Source organism: Telmatherina bonti, assembly GCF_933228915.1.
Source record: "Telmatherina bonti genome assembly, chromosome: 12".
NCBI lineage: Eukaryota > Metazoa > Chordata > Actinopteri > Atheriniformes > Telmatherinidae > Telmatherina > Telmatherina bonti.
Genome location: NC_136610.1, coordinates 1234245 through 1258479, shown reverse-complemented (window position 1 = coordinate 1258479; position 24235 = coordinate 1234245).

Here is a 24235-nt window from a genome sequence, read left to right as displayed (position 1 = left end):
CGTTGGGTATGAACGAAACCAGGATTCTGGATCTGACGTTAGGTGAGAATGAAAGCGGGATTCTGGATTTGACGTTGGGTGTGAACGAAACCAGGATTCTGGATCTGACGTTTGGTGTGAATGAAAGCGGGATTCTGGATCTGACGTTAGTGTGAACGAAACCAGGATTCTGGATCTGACGTTAGGTGTGAACGAAACCGGGATTCTGGATTTGACGTTGGGTGTGAACGAAACCAGGATTCTGGATCTGACGTTGGGTGTGAATGAAAGCGGGATTCTGGATCTGACGTTAAGTGTGAATGAAACCAGGATTCTGGATCTGACATATGGTGTGAACGAAACCAGATTCTGGATCTGACGTTAGGTGTGAATGAAACCAGGATTCTGGATCTGACGTTAGGTGTGAACGAAACCGGGACTTTGGGTCTTACGTTAGGTTTGAATGAAACCAGGTTTCTGGATCTGACGTTAGGTGTGAATGAAACCTGGATTGTGGATCTGACGTTAGGTGTGAACGAAATGGGGATTCTGGATCCGATGCTAGGTGTGAACGAAATGGGGATTCTGGATCCGATGCTAGGTGTGAACGAAACCAGGATTCTGGATCTCATACTACGTGTGAATGAAACCAGGATTCTGGATCTGACATTAGGTGTGAACGAAACCAGGATTCTGGATCTCATACTACGTGTGAATGAAACCAGGATTCTGGATCTGACATTAGGTGTGAACGAAACCAGGATTCTGGAGTCTGGATCTGACACTAGGTCTGAACGACACCAGGATTCTAGAATCTGGATCTGACGTTAGGTGTGAATGAAACTGGGATTCTGGATCTGACATTAGGTGTGAATGAAACCAGGATTCTGGATCTGACGTTAAGTGTGAACGAAACCAGGATTCTGGATCTGATGCTAGGTGTGAATGAAACGGGGATTCTGGATTCTGGATCTGATGCTAGGTGTGAACGAAACCGGGATTCTGGATCTGACGCTAGGTGTGAATGAAACCAGGATTCTGGATCTGACGTTAGGTGTTAATGAAACCGGGATTCTGGATCTTACGTTAGGTGTGAATGAAACCGGGATTCTGGATCTGACGCGAGGTGTGAATGAAACCAGGATTGTGGATTTGACGTTAGATGTGAACGAAACCAGGATTCTGGATTTGACGTTGGGTGTGAACGAAACCAGGATTCTGGATCTGACGTTAGGTGTGAATGAAACCGGGATTCTGGATCTGACATTAGGCATGAATCAAACCAGATTCTGGATCTGACGTTAGGTGTGAATGAAACCGGGATTCTGGATCTGACGTTAGGTGTGAATGAAACCGGGATTCTGGATCTTACGTTAGGTGTGAATGAAACCGGGATTCTGGATCTGACACGAGGTGTGAATGAAACCAGGATTGTGGATTTGACGTTAGGTGTGAACGAAACCGGGATTCTGGATTTGACGTTGGGTGTGAACGAAACCAGGATTCTGGATCTGACGTTAGGTGTGAATGAAACCGGGATTCTGGATCTGACATTAGGTGTGAATGAAACCAGATTCTGGATCTGACGTTTGGTGTGAATGAAACCAGGATTGTGGATTTGACGTTAGGTGTGAACGAAACCGGGATTCTGGATTTGACGTTGGGTATGAACGAAACCAGGATTCTGGATCTGACGTTAGGTGAGAATGAAAGCGGGATTCTGGATTTGACGTTGGGTGTGAACTAAACCAGGATTCTGGATCTGACGTTTGGTGTGAATGAAAGCGGGATTCTGGATCTGACGTTAGTGTGAACGAAACCAGGATTCTGGATCTGACGTTAGGTGTGAACGAAACCGGGATTCTGGATTTGACGTTGGGTGTGAACGAAACCAGGATTCTGGATCTGACGTTGGGTGTGAATGAAAGCGGGATTCTGGATCTGACGTTAGTGTGAATGAAACCAGGATTCTGGATCTGACATATGGTGTGAACGAAACCAGATTCTGGATCTGACGTTAGGTGTGAATGAAACCAGGATTCTGGATCTGACGTTAGGTGTGAACGAAACCGGGACTTTGGGTCTTACGTTAGGTGTGAACGAAATGGGGATTCTGGATCCGATGCTAGGTGTGAACGAAATGGGGATTCTGGATCCGATGCTAGGTGTGAACGAAACCAGGATTCTGGATCTCATACTACGTGTGAATGAAACCAGGATTCTGGATCTGACATTAGGTGTGAACGAAACCAGGATTCTGGATCTCATACTACGTGTGAATGAAACCAGGATTCTGGATCTGACATTAGGTGTGAACGAAACCAGGATTCTGGAGTCTGGATCTGACACTAGGTCTGAACGACACCAGGATTCTAGAATCTGGATCTGACGTTAGGTGTGAATGAAACTGGGATTCTGGATCTGACATTAGGTGTGAATGAAACCAGGATTCTGGATCTGACGTTAAGTGTGAACGAAACGGGGATTCTGGATCTGATGCCGGGTGTGAACGAAACCAGGATTCTGGATCTGACGTTAGGTGTGAATGAAACCAGGATTCTGGATCTGACATTAGGTGTGAATGAAACCAGGATTCTGGATCTGACGCTAGGTGTGAACGAAACGGGGATTCTGGATTCTGGATCTTATTCTAGGTGTGAACGAAACCGGGATTCTGGATCTGACGTTAGGTGTGAATGAAACCAGGATTCTGGATCTGACGGTAAGTGTGAATGAAACGGGTATTCTGGATTCTGGATCTGATGCTAGGTGTGAACGCAACCGGGATTCTGGATCTGACATTAGGCATGAATCAAACCAGATTCTGGATCTGACGTTAGGTGTGAATGAAACTGGGATTCTGGATCTGACATTAGGTGTGAATGAAACCAGGATTCTGGATCTGACGTTAAGTGTGAACGAAACCAGGATTCTGGATCTGATGCTAGGTGTGAATGAAACGGGGATTCTGGATTCTGGATCTGATGCTAGGTGTGAACGAAACCGGGATTCTGGATCTGACGCTAGGTGTGAATGAAACCAGGATTCTGGATCTGACGTTAGGTGTTAATGAAACCGGGATTCTGGATCTTACGTTAGGTGTGAACGAAACCGGGATTCTGGATCTGACATTAGGTGTGAATGAAACCAGATTCTGGATCTGACGTTTGGTGTGAATGAAACCAGGATTGTGGATTTGACGTTAGGTGTGAACGAAACCGGGATTCTGGATTTGACGTTGGGTATGAACGAAACCAGGATTCTGGATCTGACGTTAGGTGAGAATGAAAGCGGGATTCTGGATTTGACGTTGGGTGTGAACGAAACCAGGATTCTGGATCTGACGTTTGGTGTGAATGAAAGCGGGATTCTGGATCTGACGTTAGTGTGAACGAAACCAGGATTCTGGATCTGACGTTAGGTGTGAACGAAACCGGGATTCTGGATTTGACGTTGGGTGTGAACGAAACCAGGATTCTGGATCTGACGTTGGGTGTGAATGAAAGCGGGATTCTGGATCTGACGTTAGTGTGAATGAAACCAGGATTCTGGATCTGACATATGGTGTGAACGAAACCAGATTCTGGATCTGACGTTAGGTGTGAATGAAACCAGGATTCTGGATCTGACGTTAGGTGTGAACGAAACCGGGACTTTGGGTCTTACGTTAGGTTTGAATGAAACCAGGTTTCTGGATCTGACGTTAGGTGTGAATGAAACCTGGATTGTGGATCTGACGTTAGGTGTGAACGAAATGGGGATTCTGGATCCGATGCTAGGTGTGAACGAAATGGGGATTCTGGATCCGATGCTAGGTGTGAACGAAACCAGGATTCTGGATCTCATACTACGTGTGAATGAAACCAGGATTCTGGATCTGACATTAGGTGTGAACGAAACCAGGATTCTGGATCTCATACTACGTGTGAATGAAACCAGGATTCTGGATCTGACATTAGGTGTGAACGAAACCAGGATTCTGGAGTCTGGATCTGACACTAGGTCTGAACGACACCAGGATTCTAGAATCTGGATCTGACGTTAGGTGTGAATGAAACTGGGACTTTGGGTCTTACGTTAGGTTTGAATGAAACCAGGTTTCTGGATCTGACGTTAGGTGTGAATGAAACCTGGATTGTGGATCTGACGTTAGGTGTGAACGAAATGGGGATTCTGGATCCGATTCTAGGTGTGAACGAAACCAGGATTCTGGATCTCATACTACGTGTGAATGAAACCAGGATTCTGGATTTGACATTAGGTGTGAACGAAACCAGGATTCTGGAGTCTGGATCTGACACTAGGTCTGAACGAAACCAGGATTCTAGAATCTGGATCTGACGTTAGGTGTGAATGAAACTGGGATTCTGGATCTGACATTAGGTGTGAACGAAACCGGAATTCTGGATCTGATGCCGGGTGTGAACGAAACCAGGATTCTGGATCTGACGTTTGGTGTGAATGAAACCGGGATTCTGGATCTCACGTTAGGTATGAATGAAAGCGGGATTCTGGATCTGACGTTAGTGTGAATGAAACCAGGATTCTGGATCTGACATATGGTGTGAACGAAACCAGATTCTGGATCTGACGTTAGGTGTGAATGAAACCAGGATTCTGGATCTGACGCTTGGTGTGAATGAAACCGGGATTCTGGATCTGACGTTTGGTGTGAATGAAACCAGGATTCTGGATCTGACGTTAGGTGTGAATGAAACGGGTATTCTGGATTCTGGATCTGATGCTAGGTGTGAACGCAACCGGGATTCTGGATCTGACACTAGGTCTGAACGAAACCAGGATTCTAGAATCTGGATCTGACGTTAGGTGTGAATGAAACTGGGATTCTGGATCTGACATTAGGTGTGAATGAAACCAGGATTCTGGATCTGACGTTTGGTGTGAATGAAACCGGGATTCTGGATCTGACGTTAGGTATGAATGAAAGCGGGATTCTGGATCTGACGTTAGTGTGAATGAAACCAGGATTCTGGATCTGACATATGGTGTGAACGAAACCAGATTCTGGATCTGACGTTAGGTGTTAATGAAACCGGGATTCTGGATCTTACGTTAGGTGTGAATGAAACCGGGATTCTGGATCTGACGCGAGGTGTGAATGAAACCAGGATTGTGGATTTGACGTTAGGTGTGAACGAAACCGGGATTCTGGATTTGACGTTGGGTGTGAACGAAACCAGGATTCTGGATCTGACGTTAGGTGTGAATGAAACCGGGATTCTGGATCTGACGTTAGGTGTGAATGAAACCGGGATTCTGGATCTGACGTTAGGTGTGAATGAAACCGGGATTCTGGATGTGACACGAGGTGTGAATGAAACCAGGATTGTGGATTTGACGTTAGGTGTGAACGAAACCGGGATTCTGGATTTGACGTTGGGTGTGAACGAAACCAGGATTCTGGATCTGACGTTAGGTGTGAATGAAACCAGATTCTGAATCTGACGTTTGGTGTGAATGAAACCAGGATTGTGGATTTGACGTTAGGTGTGAACGAAACCGGGATTCTGGATCTGACATTAGGTGTGAATGAAACCAGATTCTGAATCTGACGTTTGGTGTGAATGAAACCAGGATTGTGGATTTGACGTTAGGTGTGAATGAAACCGGGATTCTGGATCTGACATTAGGTGTGAATGAAACCAGATTCTGAATCTGACGTTTGGTGTGAATGAAACCAGGATTGTGGATTTGACGTTAGGTGTGAACGAAACCGGGATTCTGGATTTGACGTTGGGTGTGAATGAAACCAGGATTCTGGATCTGACGTTAGGTGTGAATGAAAGCGGGATTCTGGATCTGACGTTAGGTGTGAACGAAACCGGGATTCTGGATTTGACTTTGGGTGTGAACGAAACCAGATTCTGGATCTGACGTTAGGTGTGAATGAAACCAAGATTCTGGATCTGACGTTAGGTGTGAACGAAACCGGGACTTTGGGTCTTACGTTAGGTTTGAATGAACCCAGGTTTCTGGATCTGACTTTAGGTGTGAATGAAACTGGGATTGTGGATCTGACGTTAGGTGTGAACGAAATGGGGATTCTGGATCCGATGCTAGGTGTGAACGAAACCAGGATTCTGGATCTCATACTACGTGTGAATGAAACCAGGAATCTGGATCTGACATTAGGTGTGAACTAAACCAGGATTCTGTGTCTGGATCTGACACTAGGTCTGAACGAAACCAGGATTCTCGAATCTGGATCTGACGTTAGGTGTGAATGAAACTGGGACTTTGGGTCTTACGTTAGGTTTGAATGAAACCAGGTTTCTGGATCTGACGTTAGGTGTGAATGAAACCTGGATTGTGGATCTGACGTTAGGTGTGAACGAAATGGGGATTCTGGATCCGATGCTAGGTGTGAACGAAACCAGGATTCTGGATCTCATACTACGTGTGAATGAAACCAGGATTCTGGATTTGACATTAGGTGTGAACGAAACCAGGATTCTGGAGTCTGGATCTGACACTAGGTCTGAACGAAACCAGGATTCTAGAATCTGGATCTGACGTTAGGTGTGAATGAAACTGGGATTCTGGATCTGACATTAGGTGTGAATGAAACCAGGATTCTGGATCTGACATTAGGTGTGAATGAAACCAGGATTCTGGATCTGACGTTAGGTGTGAATGAAACTGGGATTCTGGATCTGACATTAGGTGTGAACGAAACCGGAATTCTGGATCTGATGCCGGGTGTGAACGAAACCAGGATTCTGGATCTGACGTTTGGTGTGAATGAAACCAGGATTCTGGATCTGACGTTAGGTGTGAACGAAACCGGGACTTTGGGTCTTACGTTAGGTTTGAATGAAACCAGGTTTCTGGATCTGACGTTAGGTGTGAATGAAACCTGGATTGTGGATCTGACGTTAGGTGTGAACGAAATGGGGATTCTGGATCCGATGCTAGGTGTGAACGAAATGGGGATTCTGGATCCGATGCTAGGTGTGAACGAAACCAGGATTCTGGATCTCATACTACGTGTGAATGAAACCAGGATTCTGGATCTGACATTAGGTGTGAACGAAACCAGGATTCTGGATCTCATACTACGTGTGAATGAAACCAGGATTCTGGATCTGACATTAGGTGTGAACGAAACCAGGATTCTGGAGTCTGGATCTGACACTAGGTCTGAACGACACCAGGATTCTAGAATCTGGATCTGACGTTAGGTGTGAATGAAACTGGGATTCTGGATCTGACATTAGGTGTGAACGAAACCGGAATTCTGGATCTGATGCCGGGTGTGAACGAAACCAGGATTCTGGATCTGACGTTTGGTGTGAATGAAACCGGGATTCTGGATCTCACGTTAGGTATGAATGAAAGCGGGATTCTGGATCTGACGTTAGTGTGAATGAAACCAGGATTCTGGATCTGACATATGGTGTGAACGAAACCAGATTCTGGATCTGACGTTAGGTGTGAATGAAACCAGGATTCTGGATCTGACGCTTGGTGTGAATGAAACCGGGATTCTGGATCTGACGTTTGGTGTGAATGAAACCAGGATTCTGGATCTGACGTTAGGTGTGAATGAAACGGGTATTCTGGATTCTGGATCTGATGCTAGGTGTGAACGCAACCGGGATTCTGGATCTGACACTAGGTCTGAACGAAACCAGGATTCTAGAATCTGGATCTGACGTTAGGTGTGAATGAAACTGGGATTCTGGATCTGACATTAGGTGTGAATGAAACCAGGATTCTGGATCTGACGTTTGGTGTGAATGAAACCGGGATTCTGGATCTGACGTTAGGTATGAATGAAAGCGGGATTCTGGATCTGACGTTAGTGTGAATGAAACCAGGATTCTGGATCTGACATATGGTGTGAACGAAACCAGATTCTGGATCTGACGTTAGGTGTTAATGAAACCGGGATTCTGGATCTTACGTTAGGTGTGAATGAAACCGGGATTCTGGATCTGACGCGAGGTGTGAATGAAACCAGGATTGTGGATTTGACGTTAGGTGTGAACGAAACCGGGATTCTGGATTTGACGTTGGGTGTGAACGAAACCAGGATTCTGGATCTGACGTTAGGTGTGAATGAAACCGGGATTCTGGATCTCATACTACGTGTGAATGAAACCAGGATTCTGGATCTGACATTAGGTGTGAACGAAACCAGGATTCTGGATCTCATACTACGTGTGAATGAAACCAGGATTCTGGATCTGACATTAGGTGTGAACGAAACCAGGATTCTGGATCTCATACTACGTGTGAATGAAACCAGGATTCTGGATCTGACATTAGGTGTGAACGAAACCAGGATTCTGGAGTCTGGATCTGACACTAGGTCTGAACGACACCAGGATTCTAGAATCTGGATCTGACGTTAGGTGTGAATGAAACTGGGATTCTGGATCTGACATTAGGTGTGAATGAAACCAGGATTCTGGATCTGACGTTAAGTGTGAACGAAACGGGGATTCTGGATCTGATGCCGGGTGTGAACGAAACCAGGATTCTGGATCTGACGTTAGGTGTGAATGAAACCGGGATTCTGGATCTGACGTTAGGTGTGAATGAAACCAGGATTCTGGATCTGACATTAGGTGTGAATGAAACCAGGATTCTGGATCTGACGCTAGGTGTGAACGAAACGGGGATTCTGGATTCTGGATCTTATTCTAGGTGTGAACGAAACCGGGATTCTGGATCTGACGTTAGGTGTGAATGAAACCAGGATTCTGGATCTGACGGTAAGTGTGAATGAAACGGGTATTCTGGATTCTGGATCTGATGCTAGGTGTGAACGCAACCGGGATTCTGGATCTGACATTAGGCATGAATCAAACCAGATTCTGGATCTGACGTTAGGTGTGAATGAAACTGGGATTCTGGATCTGACATTAGGTGTGAATGAAACCAGGATTCTGGATCTGACGTTAAGTGTGAACGAAACCAGGATTCTGGATCTGATGCTAGGTGTGAATGAAACGGGGATTCTGGATTCTGGATCTGATGCTAGGTGTGAACGAAACCGGGATTCTGGATCTGACGCTAGGTGTGAATGAAACCAGGATTCTGGATCTGACGTTAGGTGTTAATGAAACCGGGATTCTGGATCTTACGTTAGGTGTGAACGAAACCGGGATTCTGGATCTGACATTAGGTGTGAATGAAACCAGATTCTGGATCTGACGTTTGGTGTGAATGAAACCAGGATTGTGGATTTGACGTTAGGTGTGAACGAAACCGGGATTCTGGATTTGACGTTGGGTATGAACGAAACCAGGATTCTGGATCTGACGTTAGGTGAGAATGAAAGCGGGATTCTGGATTTGACGTTGGGTGTGAACGAAACCAGGATTCTGGATCTGACGTTTGGTGTGAATGAAAGCGGGATTCTGGATCTGACGTTAGTGTGAACGAAACCAGGATTCTGGATCTGACGTTAGGTGTGAACGAAACCGGGATTCTGGATTTGACGTTGGGTGTGAACGAAACCAGGATTCTGGATCTGACGTTGGGTGTGAATGAAAGCGGGATTCTGGATCTGACGTTAGTGTGAATGAAACCAGGATTCTGGATCTGACATATGGTGTGAACGAAACCAGATTCTGGATCTGACGTTAGGTGTGAATGAAACCAGGATTCTGGATCTGACGTTAGGTGTGAACGAAACCGGGACTTTGGGTCTTACGTTAGGTTTGAATGAAACCAGGTTTCTGGATCTGACGTTAGGTGTGAATGAAACCTGGATTGTGGATCTGACGTTAGGTGTGAACGAAATGGGGATTCTGGATCCGATGCTAGGTGTGAACGAAATGGGGATTCTGGATCCGATGCTAGGTGTGAACGAAACCAGGATTCTGGATCTCATACTACGTGTGAATGAAACCAGGATTCTGGATCTGACATTAGGTGTGAACGAAACCAGGATTCTGGATCTCATACTACGTGTGAATGAAACCAGGATTCTGGATCTGACATTAGGTGTGAACGAAACCAGGATTCTGGAGTCTGGATCTGACACTAGGTCTGAACGACACCAGGATTCTAGAATCTGGATCTGACGTTAGGTGTGAATGAAACTGGGACTTTGGGTCTTACGTTAGGTTTGAATGAAACCAGGTTTCTGGATATGACGTTAGGTGTGAATGAAACCTGGATTGTGGATCTGACGTTAGGTGTGAACGAAATGGGGATTCTGGATCCGATTCTAGGTGTGAACGAAACCAGGATTCTGGATCTCATACTACGTGTGAATGAAACCAGGATTCTGGATTTGACATTAGGTGTGAACGAAACCAGGATTCTGGAGTCTGGATCTGACACTAGGTCTGAACGAAACCAGGATTCTAGAATCTGGATCTGACGTTAGGTGTGAATGAAACTGGGATTCTGGATCTGACATTAGGTGTGAACGAAACCGGAATTCTGGATCTGATGCCGGGTGTGAACGAAACCAGGATTCTGGATCTGACGTTTGGTGTGAATGAAACCGGGATTCTGGATCTGACGTTAGTGTGAATGAAACCAGGATTCTGGATCTGACATATGGTGTGAACGAAACCAGATTCTGGATCTGACGTTAGGTGTGAATGAAACCAGGATTCTGGATCTGACGCTTGGTGTGAATGAAACCGGGATTCTGGATCTGACGTTTGGTGTGAATGAAACCAGGATTCTGGATCTGACGTTAGGTGTGAATGAAACGGGTATTCTGGATTCTGGATCTGATGCTAGGTGTGAACGCAACCGGGATTCTGGATCTGACACTAGGTCTGAACGAAACCAGGATTCTAGAATCTGGATCTGACGTTAGGTGTGAATGAAACTGGGATTCTGGATCTGACATTAGGTGTGAATGAAACCAGGATTCTGGATCTGACGTTTGGTGTGAATGAAACCGGGATTCTGGATCTGACGTTAGGTATGAATGAAAGCGGGATTCTGGATCTGACGTTAGTGTGAACGAAACCGGAATTCTGGATCTGATGCCGGGTGTGAACGAAACCAGGATTCTGGATCTGACGTTTGGTATGAATGAAAGCGGGATTCTGGATCTGACGTTAGTGTGAATGAAACCAGGATTCTGGATCTGACATATGGTGTGAACGAAACCAGATTCTGGATCTGACGTTAGGTGTGAATGAAACCAGGATTCTGGATCTGACGCTTGGTGTGAATGAAACCGGGATTCTGGATCTGACGTTTGGTGTGAATGAAACCAGGATTCTGGATCTGACGTTAGGTGTGAATGAAACGGGTATTCTGGATTCTGGATCTGATGCTAGGTGTGAACGCAACCGGGATTCTGGATCTGACACTAGGTCTGAACGAAACCAGGATTCTAGAATCTGGATCTGACGTTAGGTGTGAATGAAACTGGGATTCTGGATCTGACATTAGGTGTGAATGAAACCAGGATTCTGGATCTGACGTTTGGTGTGAATGAAACCGGGATTCTGGATCTGACGTTAGGTATGAATGAAAGCGGGATTCTGGATCTGACGTTAGTGTGAATGAAACCAGGATTCTGGATCTGACATATGGTGTGAACGAAACCAGATTCTGGATCTGACGTTAGGTGTTAATGAAACCGGGATTCTGGATCTTACGTTAGGTGTGAATGAAACCGGGATTCTGGATCTGACGCGAGGTGTGAATGAAACCAGGATTGTGGATTTGACGTTAGGTGTGAACGAAACCGGGATTCTGGATTTGACGTTGGGTGTGAACGAAACCAGGATTCTGGATCTGACGTTAGGTGTGAATGAAACCGGGATTCTGGATCTGACGTTAGGTGTGAATGAAACCGGGATTCTGGATCTGACGTTAGGTGTTAATGAAACCGGGTTTCTGGATCTTACGTTAGGTGTGAATGAAACCGGGATTCTGGAAGTGACACGAGGTGTGAATGAAACCAGGATTGTGGATTTGACGTTAGGTGTGAACGAAACCGGGATTCTGGATTTGACGTTGGGTGTGAACGAAACCAGGATTCTGGATCTGACGTTAGGTGTGAATGAAACCAGATTCTGAATCTGACGTTTGGTGTGAATGAAACCAGGATTGTGGATTTGACGTTAGGTGTGAATGAAACCGGGATTCTGGATCTGACATTAGGTGTGAATGAAACCAGATTCTGAATCTGACGTTTGGTGTGAATGAAACCAGGATTGTGGATTTGACGTTAGGTGTGAACGAAACCGGGATTCTGGATTTGACGTTGGGTGTGAATGAAACCAGGATTCTGGATCTGACGTTAGGTGTGAATGAAAGCGGGATTCTGGATCTGACGTTAGGTGTGAACGAAACCGCGATTCTGGATTTGACTTTGGGTGTGAACGAAACCAGATTCTGGATCTGACGTTAGGTGTGAATGAAACCAAGATTCTGGATCTGACGTTAGGTGTGAACGAAACCGGGACTTTGGGTCTTACGTTAGGTTTGAATGAACCCAGGTTTCTGGATCTGACTTTAGGTGTGAATGAAACTGGGATTGTGGATCTGACGTTAGGTGTGAACGAAATGGGGATTCTGGATCCGATGCTAGGTGTGAACGAAACCAGGATTCTGGATCTCATACTACGTGTGAATGAAACCAGGAATCTGGATCTGACATTAGGTGTGAACTAAACCAGGATTCTGTGTCTGGATCTGACACTAGGTCTGAACGAAACCAGGATTCTCGAATCTGGATCTGACGTTAGGTGTGAATGAAACTGGGACTTTGGGTCTTACGTTAGGTTTGAATGAAACCAGGTTTCTGGATCTGACGTTAGGTGTGAATGAAACCTGGATTGTGGATCTGACGTTAGGTGTGAACGAAATGGGGATTCTGGATCCGATGCTAGGTGTGAACGAAACCAGGATTCTGGATCTCATACTACGTGTGAATGAAACCAGGATTCTGGATTTGACATTAGGTGTGAACGAAACCAGGATTCTGGAGTCTGGATCTGACACTAGGTCTGAACGAAACCAGGATTCTAGAATCTGGATCTGACGTTAGGTGTGAATGAAACTGGGATTCTGGATCTGACATTAGGTGTGAATGAAACCAGGATTCTGGATCTGACATTAGGTGTGAATGAAACCAGGATTCTGGATCTGACGTTAGGTGTGAATGAAACTGGGATTCTGGATCTGACATTAGGTGTGAACGAAACCGGAATTCTGGATCTGATGCCGGGTGTGAACGAAACCAGGATTCTGGATCTGACGTTTGGTGTGAATGAAACCGGGATTCTGGATCTCACGTTAGGTATGAATGAAAGCGGGATTCTGGATCTGACGTTAGTGTGAATGAAACCAGGATTCTGGATCTGACATATGGTGTGAACGAAACCAGATTCTGGATCTGACGTTAGGTGTGAATGAAACTGGGATTCTGGATCTGACGCTTGGTGTGAATGAAACCGGGATTCTGGATCTGACGTTTGGTGTGAATGAAACCAGGATTCTGGATCTGACGTTAGGTGTGAATGAAACGGGTATTCTGGATTCTGGATCTGATGCTAGGTGTGAACGCAACCGGGATTCTGGATCTGACACTAGGTTTGAACGAAACCAGGATTCTAGAATCTGGATCTGACGTTAGGTGTGAATGAAACTGGGATTCTGGATCTGACATTAGGTGTGAATGAAACCAGGATTCTGGATCTGACGTTTGGTGTGAATGAAACCGGGATTCTGGATCTGACGTTTGGTGTGAATGAAACCAGGATTCTGGATCTGACGTTAGGTGTGAATGAAACGGGTATTCTGGATTCTGGATCTGATGCTAGGTGTGAACGCAACCGGGATTCTGGATCTGACACTAGGTTTGAACGAAACCAGGATTCTAGAATCTGGATCTGACGTTAGGTGTGAATGAAACTGGGATTCTGGATCTGACATTAGGTGTGAATGAAACCAGGATTCTGGATCTGACGTTTGGTGTGAATGAAACCGGGATTCTGGATCTGACGTTAGGTATGAATGAAAGCGGGATTCTGGATCTGACGTTAGTGTGAATGAAACCAGGATTCTGGATCTGACATATGGTGTGAACGAAACCAGATTCTGGATCTGACGTTAGGTGTTAATGAAACCGGGATTCTGGATCTTACGTTAGGTGTGAATGAAACCGGGATTCTGGATCTGACGCGAGGTGTGAATGAAACCAGGATTGTGGATTTGACGTTAGGTGTGAACGAAACCGGGATTCTGGATTTGACGTTGGGTGTGAACGAAACCAGGATTCTGGATCTGACGTTAGGTGTGAATGAAACCGGGATTCTGGATCTGACGTTAGGTGTGAATGAAACCGGGATTCTGGATCTGACGTTAGGTGTTAATGAAACCGGGATTCTGGATCTTACGTTAGGTGTGAATGAAACCGGGATTCTGGATGTGACACGAGGTGTGAATGAAACCAGGATTGTGGATTTGACGTTAGGTGTGAACGAAACCGGGATTCTGGATTTGACGTTGGGTGTGAACGAAACCAGGATTCTGGATCTGACGTTAGGTGTGAATGAAACCGGGATTCTGGATCTGACATTAGGTGTGAATGAAACCAGATTCTGAATCTGACGTTTGGTGTGAATGAAACCAGGATTGTGGATTTGACGTTAGGTGTGAACGAAACCGGGATTCTGGATTTGACGTTGGGTGTGAACGAAACCAGGATTCTGGATCTGACGTTAGGTGTGAATGAAAGCGGGATTCTGGATCTGACGTTAGGTGTGAACGAAACCGGGATTCTGGATTTGACTTTGGGTGTGAACGAAACCAGATTCTGGATCTGACGTTAGGTGTGAATGAAACCAAGATTCTGGATCTGACGTTAGGTGTGAACGAAACCGGGACTTTGGGTCTTACGTTAGGTTTGAATGAACCCAGGTTTCTGGATCTGACTTTAGGTGTGAATGAAACTGGGATTCTGGATCCGATGCTAGGTGTGAACGAAACCAGGATTCTGGATCTCATACTACGTGTGAATGAAACCAGGAATCTGGATCTGACATTAGGTGTGAACTAAACCAGGATTCTGTGTCTGGATCTGACACTAGGTCTGAACGAAACCAGGATTCTCGAATCTGGATCTGACGTTAGGTGTGAATGAAACTGGGACTTTGGGTCTTACGTTAGGTTTGAATGAAACCAGGTTTCTGGATCTGACGTTAGGTGTGAATGAAACCTGGATTGTGGATCTGACGTTAGGTGTGAACGAAATGGGGATTCTGGATCCGATGCTAGGTGTGAACGAAACCAGGATTCTGGATCTCATACTACGTGTGAATGAAACCAGGATTCTGGATTTGACATTAGGTGTGAACGAAACCAGGATTCTGGAGTCTGGATCTGACACTAGGTCTGAACGAAACCAGGATTCTAGAATCTGGATCTGACGTTAGGTGTGAATGAAACTGGGATTCTGGATCTGACATTAGGTGTGAATGAAACCAGGATTCTGGATCTGACGTTAAGTGTGAACGAAACCGGGATTCTGGATCTGATGCCGGGTGTGAACGAAACCAGGATTCTGGATCTGACGTTTGGTGTGAATGAAACCAGATTCTGGATCTGACGTTAGGTGTGAATGAAACTGGGATTCTGGATCTGACGCTTGGTGTGAATGAAACCGGGATTCTGGATCTGACATTAGGTGTGAACGAAACCGGGATTCTGGATCTGACGTTAGGCGTGAATGTAACGAGATTCTGGATCTGACCTTAGGTGTGAATGAAACTGGGATTCTGGATCTGACATTAGGTGTGAATGAAACCAGGATTCTGGATTTGACATTAGGTGTGAACGAAACCAGGATTCTGGAGTCTGGATCTGACACTAGGTCTGAACGAAACCAGGATTCTAGAATCTGGATCTGACGTTAGGTGTGAATGAAACTGGGATTCTGGATCTGACATTAGGTGTGAACGAAACCGGAATTCTGTATCTGATGCCGGGTGTGAACGAAACCAGGATTCTGGATCTGACGTTTGGTGTGAATGAAACCGGGATTCTGGATCTCACGTTAGGTATGAATGAAAGCGGGATTCTGGATCTGACGTTAGTGTGAATGAAACCAGGATTCTGGATCTGACATATGGTGTGAACGAAACCAGATTCTGGATCTGACGTTAGGTGTGAATGAAACTGGGATTCTGGATCTGACGCTTGGTGTGAATGAAACCGGGATTCTGGATCTGACGTTTGGTGTGAATGAAAGCGGGATTCTGGATCTGACGTTAGGTGTGAATGAAACGGGTATTCTGGATTCTGGATCTGATGCTAGGTGTGAACGCAACCGGGATTCTGGATCTGACACTAGGTCTGAACGAAACCAGGATTCTAGAATCTGGATCTGACGTTAGGTGTGAATGAAACTGGGATTCTGGATCTGACATTAGGTGTGAATGAAACCAGGATTCTGGATCTGACGTTTGGTGTGAATGAAACCGGGATTCTGGATCTGACGTTAGGTATGAATGAAAGCGGGATTCTGGATCTGACGTTAGTGTGAATGAAACCAGGATTCTGGATCTGACATATGGTGTGAACGAAACCAGATTCTGGATCTGACGTTAGGTGTTAATGAAACCGGGATTCTGGATCTTACGTTAGGTGTGAATGAAACCGGGATTCTGGATCTGACGCGAGGTGTGAATGAAACCAGGATTGTGGATTTGACGTTAGGTGTGAACGAAACCGGGATTCTGGATTTGACGTTGGGTGTGAACGAAACCAGGATTCTGGATCTGACGTTAGGTGTGAATGAAACCGGGATTCTGGATCTGACGTTAGGTGTGAATGAAACCGGGATTCTGGATCTGACGTTAGGTGTTAATGAAACCGGGATTCTGGATCTTACGTTAGGTGTGAATGAAACCGGGATTCTGGATGTGACACGAGGTGTGAATGAAACCAGGATTGTGGATTTGACGTTAGGTGTGAACGAAACCGGGATTCTGGATTTGACGTTGGGTGTGAACGAAACCAGGATTCTGGATCTGACGTTAGGTGTGAATGAAACCAGATTCTGAATCTGACGTTTGGTGTGAATGAAACCAGGATTGTGGATTTGACGTTAGGTGTGAACGAAACCGGGATTCTGGATTTGACGTTGGGTGTGAACGAAACCAGGATTCTGGATCTGACGTTAGGTGTGAATGAAACCAGATTCTGAATCTGACGTTTGGTGTGAATGAAACCAGGATTGTGGATTTGACGTTAGGTGTGAATGAAACCGGGATTCTGGATCTGACATTAGGTGTGAATGAAACCAGATTCTGAATCTGACGTTTGGTGTGAATGAAACCAGGATTGTGGATTTGACGTTAGGTGTGAACGAAACCGGGATTCTGGATTTGACGTTGGGTGTGAATGAAACCAGGATTCTGGATCTGACGTTAGGTGTGAATGAAAGCGGGATTCTGGATCTGACGTTAGGTGTGAACGAAACCGGGATTCTGGATTTGACTTTGGGTGTGAACGAAACCAGATTCTGGATCTGACGTTAGGTGTGAATGAAACCAAGATTCTGGATCTGACGTTAGGTGTGAACGAAACCGGGACTTTGGGTCTTACGTTAGGTTTGAATGAACCCAGGTTTCTGGATCTGACGTTAGGTGTGAACGAAATGGGGATTCTGGATCCGATGCTAGGTGTGAACGAAACCAGGATTCTGGATCTCATACTACGTGTGAATGAAACCAGGAATCTGGATCTGACATTAGGTGTGAACTAAACCAGGATTCTGTGTCTGGATCTGACACTAGGTCTGAACGAAACCAGGATTCTCGAATCTGGATCTGACGTTAGGTGTGAATGAAACTGGGACTTTGGGTCTTACGTTAGGTTTGAATGAAACCAGGTTTCTGGATCTGACGTTAGGTGTGAATGAAACCTGGATTGTGGATCTGACGTTAGGTGTGAACGAAATGGGGATTCTGGATCCGATGCTAGGTGTGAACGAAACCAGGATTCTGGATCTCATACTACGTGTGAATGAAACCAGGATTCTGGATTTGACATTAGGTGTGAACGAAACCAGGATTCTGGAGTCTGGATCTGACACTAGGTCTGAACGAAACCAGGATTCTAGAATCTGGATCTGACGTTAGGTGTGAATGAAACTGGGATTCTGGATCTGACATTAGGTGTGAATGAAACCAGGATTCTGGATCTGACATTAGGTGTGAATGAAACCAGGATTCTGGATCTGACGTTAGGTGTGAATGAAACTGGGATTCTGGATCTGACATTAGGTGTGAACGAAACCGGAATTCTGGATCTGATGCCGGGTGTGAACGAAACCAGGATTCTGGATCTGACGTTTGGTGTGAATGAAACCGGGATTCTGGATCTCACGTTAGGTATGAATGAAAGCGGGATTCTGGATCTGACGTTAGTGTGAATGAAACCAGGATTCTGGATCTGACATATGGTGTGAACGAAACCAGATTCTGGATCTGACGTTAGGTGTGAATGAAACTGGGATTCTGGATCTGACGCTTGGTGTGAATGAAACCGGGATTCTGGATCTGACGTTTGGTGTGAATGAAACCAGGATTCTGGATCTGACGTTAGGTGTGAATGAAACGGGTATTCTGGATTCTGGATCTGATGCTAGGTGTGAACGCAACCGGGATTCTGGATCTGACACTAGGTCTGAACGAAACCAGGATTCTAGAATCTGGATCTGACGTTAGGTGTGAATGAAACTGGGATTCTGGATCTGACATTAGGTGTGAATGAAACCAGGATTCTGGATCTGACGTTTGGTGTGAATGAAACCGGGATTCTGGATCTGACGTTAGGTATGAATGAAAGCGGGATTCTGGATCTGACGTTAGTGTGAATGAAACCAGGATTCTGGATCTGACATATGGTGTGAACGAAACCAGATTCTGGATCTGACGTTAGGTGTTAATGAAACCGGGATTCTGGATTTGACGTTAGGTGTGAACGAAACCGGGATTCTGGATTTGACGTTGGGTGTGAACGAAACCAGGATTCTGGATCTGACGTTAGGTGTGAATGAAACCGGGATTCTGGATCTGACGTTAGGTGTTAATGAAACCGGGATTCTGGATCTTACGTTAGGTGTGAATGAAACCGGGATTCTGGATGTGACACGAGGTGTGAATGAAACCAGGATTGTGGATTTGACGTTAGGTGTGAACGAAACCGGGATTCTGGATTTGACGTTGGGTGTGAACGAAACCAGGATTCTGGATCTGACGTTAGGTGTGAATGAAAACGGGATTCTGGATCTGACATTAGGTGTGAATGAAACCAGATTCTGAATCTGACGTTTGGTGTGAATGAAACCAGGATTGTGGATTTGACGTTAGGTGTGAACGAAACCGGGATTCTGGATTTGACGTTGGGTGTGAACGAAACCAGGATTCTGGATCTGACGTTAGGTGTGAATGAAACCAGGATTCTGGATCTGACGTTAGGTGTGAACGAAACCGGGATTCTGGATTTGACTTTGGGTGTGAACGAAACCAGATTCTGGATCTGACGTTAGGTGTGAATGAAACCAAGATTCTGGATCTGACGTTAGGTGTGAACGAAACCGGGACTTTGGGTCTTACGTTAGGTTTGAATGAACCCAGGTTTCTGGATCTGACTTTAGGTGTGAATGAAACTGGGATTGTGGATCTGACGTTAGGTGTGAACGAAATGGGGATTCTGGATCCGATGCTAGGTGTGAACGAAACCAGGATTCTGGATCTCATACTACGTGTGAATGAAACCAGGAATCTGGATCTGACATTAGGTGTGAACTAAACCAGGATTCTGTGTCTGGATCTGACACTAGGTCTGAACGAAACCAGGATTCTCGAATCTGGATCTGACGTTAGGTGTGAATGAAACTGGGACTTTGGGTCTTACGTTAGGTTTGAATGAAACCAGGTTTCTGGATCTGACGTTAGGTGTGAATGAAACCTGGATTGTGGATCTGACGTTAGGTGTGAACGAAATGGGGATTCTGGATCCGATGCTAGGTGTGAACGAAACCAGGATTCTGGATCTCATACTACGTGTGAATGAAACCAGGATTCTGGATTTGACATTAGGTGTGAACGAAACCAGGATTCTGGAGTCTGGATCTGACACTAGGTCTGAACGAAACCAGGATTCTAGAATCTGGATCTGACGTTAGGTGTGAATGAAACTGGGATTCTGGATCTGACATTAGGTGTGAATGAAACCAGGATTCTGGATCTGACGTTAAGTGTGAACGAAACCGGGATTCTGGATCTGATGCCGGGTGTGAACGAAACCAGGATTCTGGATCTGACGTTTGGTGTGAATGAAACCAGATTCTGGATCTGACGTTAGGTGTGAATGAAACTGGGATTCTGGATCTGACGCTTGGTGTGAATGAAACCGGGATTCTGGATCTGACATTAGGTGTGAACGAAACCGGGATTCTGGATCTGACGTTAGGCGTGAATGTAACGAGATTCTGGATCTGACCTTAGGTGTGAATGAAACTGGGATTCTGGATCTGACATTAGGTGTGAATGAAACCAGATTCTGAATCTGACGTTTGGTGTGAATGAAACCAGGATTCTGGATCTGACGTTAGGTGTGAATGAAACGGGTATTCTGGATTCTGGATCTGATGCTAGGTGTGAACGCAACCGGGATTCTGGATCTGACACTAGGTCTGAATGAAACCAGGATTCTAGAATCTGGATCTGACGTTAGGTGTGAATGAAACTGGGATTCTGGATCTGACATTAGGTGTGAATGAAACCAGGATTCTGGATCTGACGTTAAGTGTGAACGAAACCGGGATTTTGGATCTGATGCCGGGTGTGCACTAAACCAGGATTCTGGATCTGACGTTTGGTGTGAATGAAACCGGGATTCTGGATCTGACGTTAGGTATGAATGAAAGCGGGATTCTGGATCTGACGTTAGTGTGAATGAAACCAGGATTCTGGATCTGACATATGGTGTGAACGAAACCAGATTCTGGATCTGACGTTAGGTGTGAATGAAACCAGGTTTCTGGATCTGACGTTAGGTGTGAATGAAACCTGGATTGTGGATCTGACGTTAGGTGTGAACGAAATGGGGATTCTGGATCCGATGCTAGGTGTGAACGAAACCAGGATTCTGGATCTCATACTACGTGTGAATGAAACCAGGATTCTGGATCTGACATTAGGTGTGAACGAAACCAGGATTCTGGATCTCATACTACGTGTGAATGAAACCAGGATTCTGGATCTGACATTAGGTGTGAACGAAACCAGGATTCTGGAGTCTGGATCTGACACTACGTCTGAACGACACCAGGATTCTAGAATCTGGATCTCACGTTAGGTGTGAATGAAACTGGGATTCTGGATCTGACATTAGGTGTGAACGAAACCGGGATTCTGGATCTGATGCCGGGTGTGAACGAAACCAGGATTCTGGATCTGACGTTAGGTGTGAATGAAACCGGGATTCTGGATCTGACGTTAGGTGTGAATGAAACCAGGATTCTGGATCTGACATTAGGTGTGAATGAAACCAGGATTCTGGATCTGACGCTAGGTGTGAACGAAACGGGGATTCTGGATTCTGGATCTTATTCTAGGTGTGAACGAAACCGGGATTCTGGATCTGACGTTAGGTGTGAATGAAACCAGGATTCTGGATCTGACGTTAGGTGTGAATGAAACGGGTATTCTGGATTCTGGATCTGATGCTAGGTGTGAACGCAACCGGGATTCTGGATCTGACATTAGGCATGAATCAAACCAGATTCTGGATCTGACGTTAGGTGTGAATGAAACCGGGATTCTGGATCTGACATTAGGTGTGAATGAAACCAGGATTCTGGATCTGACGTTAAGTGTGAACGAAACCAGGATTCTGGATCTGATGCTAGGTGTGAACGAAACCGGGATTCTGGATCTGACGCTAGGTGTGAATGAAACCGGGATTCTGGATCTGACGCGAGGTGTGAATGAAACCAGGATAGTGGATTTGACGTTAGGTGTGAACGAAACCGGGATTCTGGATTTGACGTTGGGTGTGAACGAAACCAGGATTCTGGATCTGACGTTAGGTGTGAATGAAACCGGGATTCTGGATCTGACGTTAGGTGTGAATGAAACCGGGATTCTGGATCTGACGTTAGGTGTTAATGAAACCGGGATTCTGGATCTTACGTTAGGTGTGAATGAAACCGGGATTCTGGATCTGACGCGAGGCGTGAATGAAACCAGGATTGTGGATTTGACGTTAGGTGTGAACGAAACCGGGATTCTGGATTTGACGTTGGGTGTGAACGAAACCAGGATTCTGGATCTGACGTTAGGTGTGAATGAAACCGGGATTCTGGATCTGACGTTAGGTGTGAATGAAACCGGGATTCTGGATCTGACGTTAGGTGTTAATGAAACCGGGATTCTGGATCTGACGCGAGGTGTGAATGAAACCAGGATTGTGGATTTGACGTTAGGTGTGAACGAAACCGGGATTCTGGATTTGACGTTGGGTGTGAACGAAACCAGGATTCTGGATCTGACGTTAGGTGTGAATGAAACCGGGATTCTGGATCTGACGTTAGTGTGAATGAAACCAGGATTCTGGATCTGACATATGGTGTGAACGAAACCAGATTCTGGATCTGACGTTAGGTGTGAATGAAACCAGGATTCTGGATCTGACGTTAGGTGTGAACGAAACCGGGACTTTGGGTCTTACGTTAGGTTTGAATGAAACCAGGTTTCTGGATCTGACGTTAGGTGTGAATGAAACCTGGATTGTGGATCTGACGTTAGGTGTGAACGAAATGGGGATTCTGGATCCGATGCTAGGTGTGAACGAAACCAGGATTCTGGATCTCATACTACGTGTGAATGAAACCAGGAATCTGGATCTGACATTAGGTGTGAACGAAACCAGGATTCTGGAGTCTGGATCTGACACTAGGTCTGAACGAAACCAGGATTCTAGAATCTGGATCTGACGTTAGGTGTGAATGAAACTGGGACTTTGGGTCTTACGTTAGGTTTGAATGAAACCAGGTTTCTGGATCTGACGTTAGGTGTGAATGAAACCTGGATTGTGGATCTGACGTTAGGTGTGAACGAAATGGGGATTCTGGATCCGATGCTAGGTGTGAACGAAACCAGGATTCTGGATCTGACATTAGGTGTGAACGAAACCAGGATTCTAGAGTCTGGATCTGACACTAGGTCTGAACGAAACCAGGATTCTAGAATCTGGATCTGACGTTAGGTGTGAATGAAACTGGGATTCTGGATCTGACATTAGGTGTGAATGAAACCAGGATTCTGGATCTGACGTTAAGTGTGAACGAAACCGGGATTCTGGATCTGATGCCGGGTGTGAACGAAACCAGGATTCTGGATCTGACGTTTGGTGTGAATGAAACCGGGATTCTGGATCTGACGTTAGGTATGAATGAAAGCGGGATTCTGGATCTGACGTTAGTGTGAATGAAACCAGGATTCTGGATCTGACATATGGTGTGAACGAAACCAGATTCTGGATCTGACGTTAGGTGTGAATGAAACCAGGTTTCTGGATCTTACGTTAGGTGTGAATGAAACCTGGATTGTGGATCTGACGTTAGGTGTGAACGAAATGGGGATTCTGGATCCGATGCTAGGTGTGAACGAAACCAGGATTGTGGATCTGACATTAGGTGTGAACGAAACCAGGATTCTGGATCTCATACTACGTGTGAATGAAACCAGGATTCTGGATCTGACATTAGGTGTGAACGAAACCAGGATTCTGGAGTCTGGATCTGACACTAGGTCTGAACGACACCAGGATTCTAGAATCTGGATCTCACGTTAGGTGTGAATGAAACTGGGATTCTGGATCTGACATTAGGTGTGAATGAAACCAGGATTCTGGATCTGACGTTAAGTGTGAACGAAACCGGGATTCTGGATCTGTTGCCGGGTGTGAACGAAACCAGGATTCTGGATCTGACGTTAGGTGTGAATGAAACCGGGATTCTGGATCTGACGTTAGGTGTGAATGAAACCAGGATTCTGGATCTGACATTAGGTGTGAATGAAACCAGGATTCTGGATCTGACGCTTGGTGTGAACGAAACGGGGATTCTGGATTCTGGATCTTATTCTCGGTGTGAACGAAACCGGGATTCTGGATCTGACGTTAGGTGTGAATGAAACCAGGATTCTGGATCTGACGTTAGGTGTGAATGAAACGGGTATTCTGGATTCTGGTTCTGATGCTAGGTGTGAACGCAACCGGGATT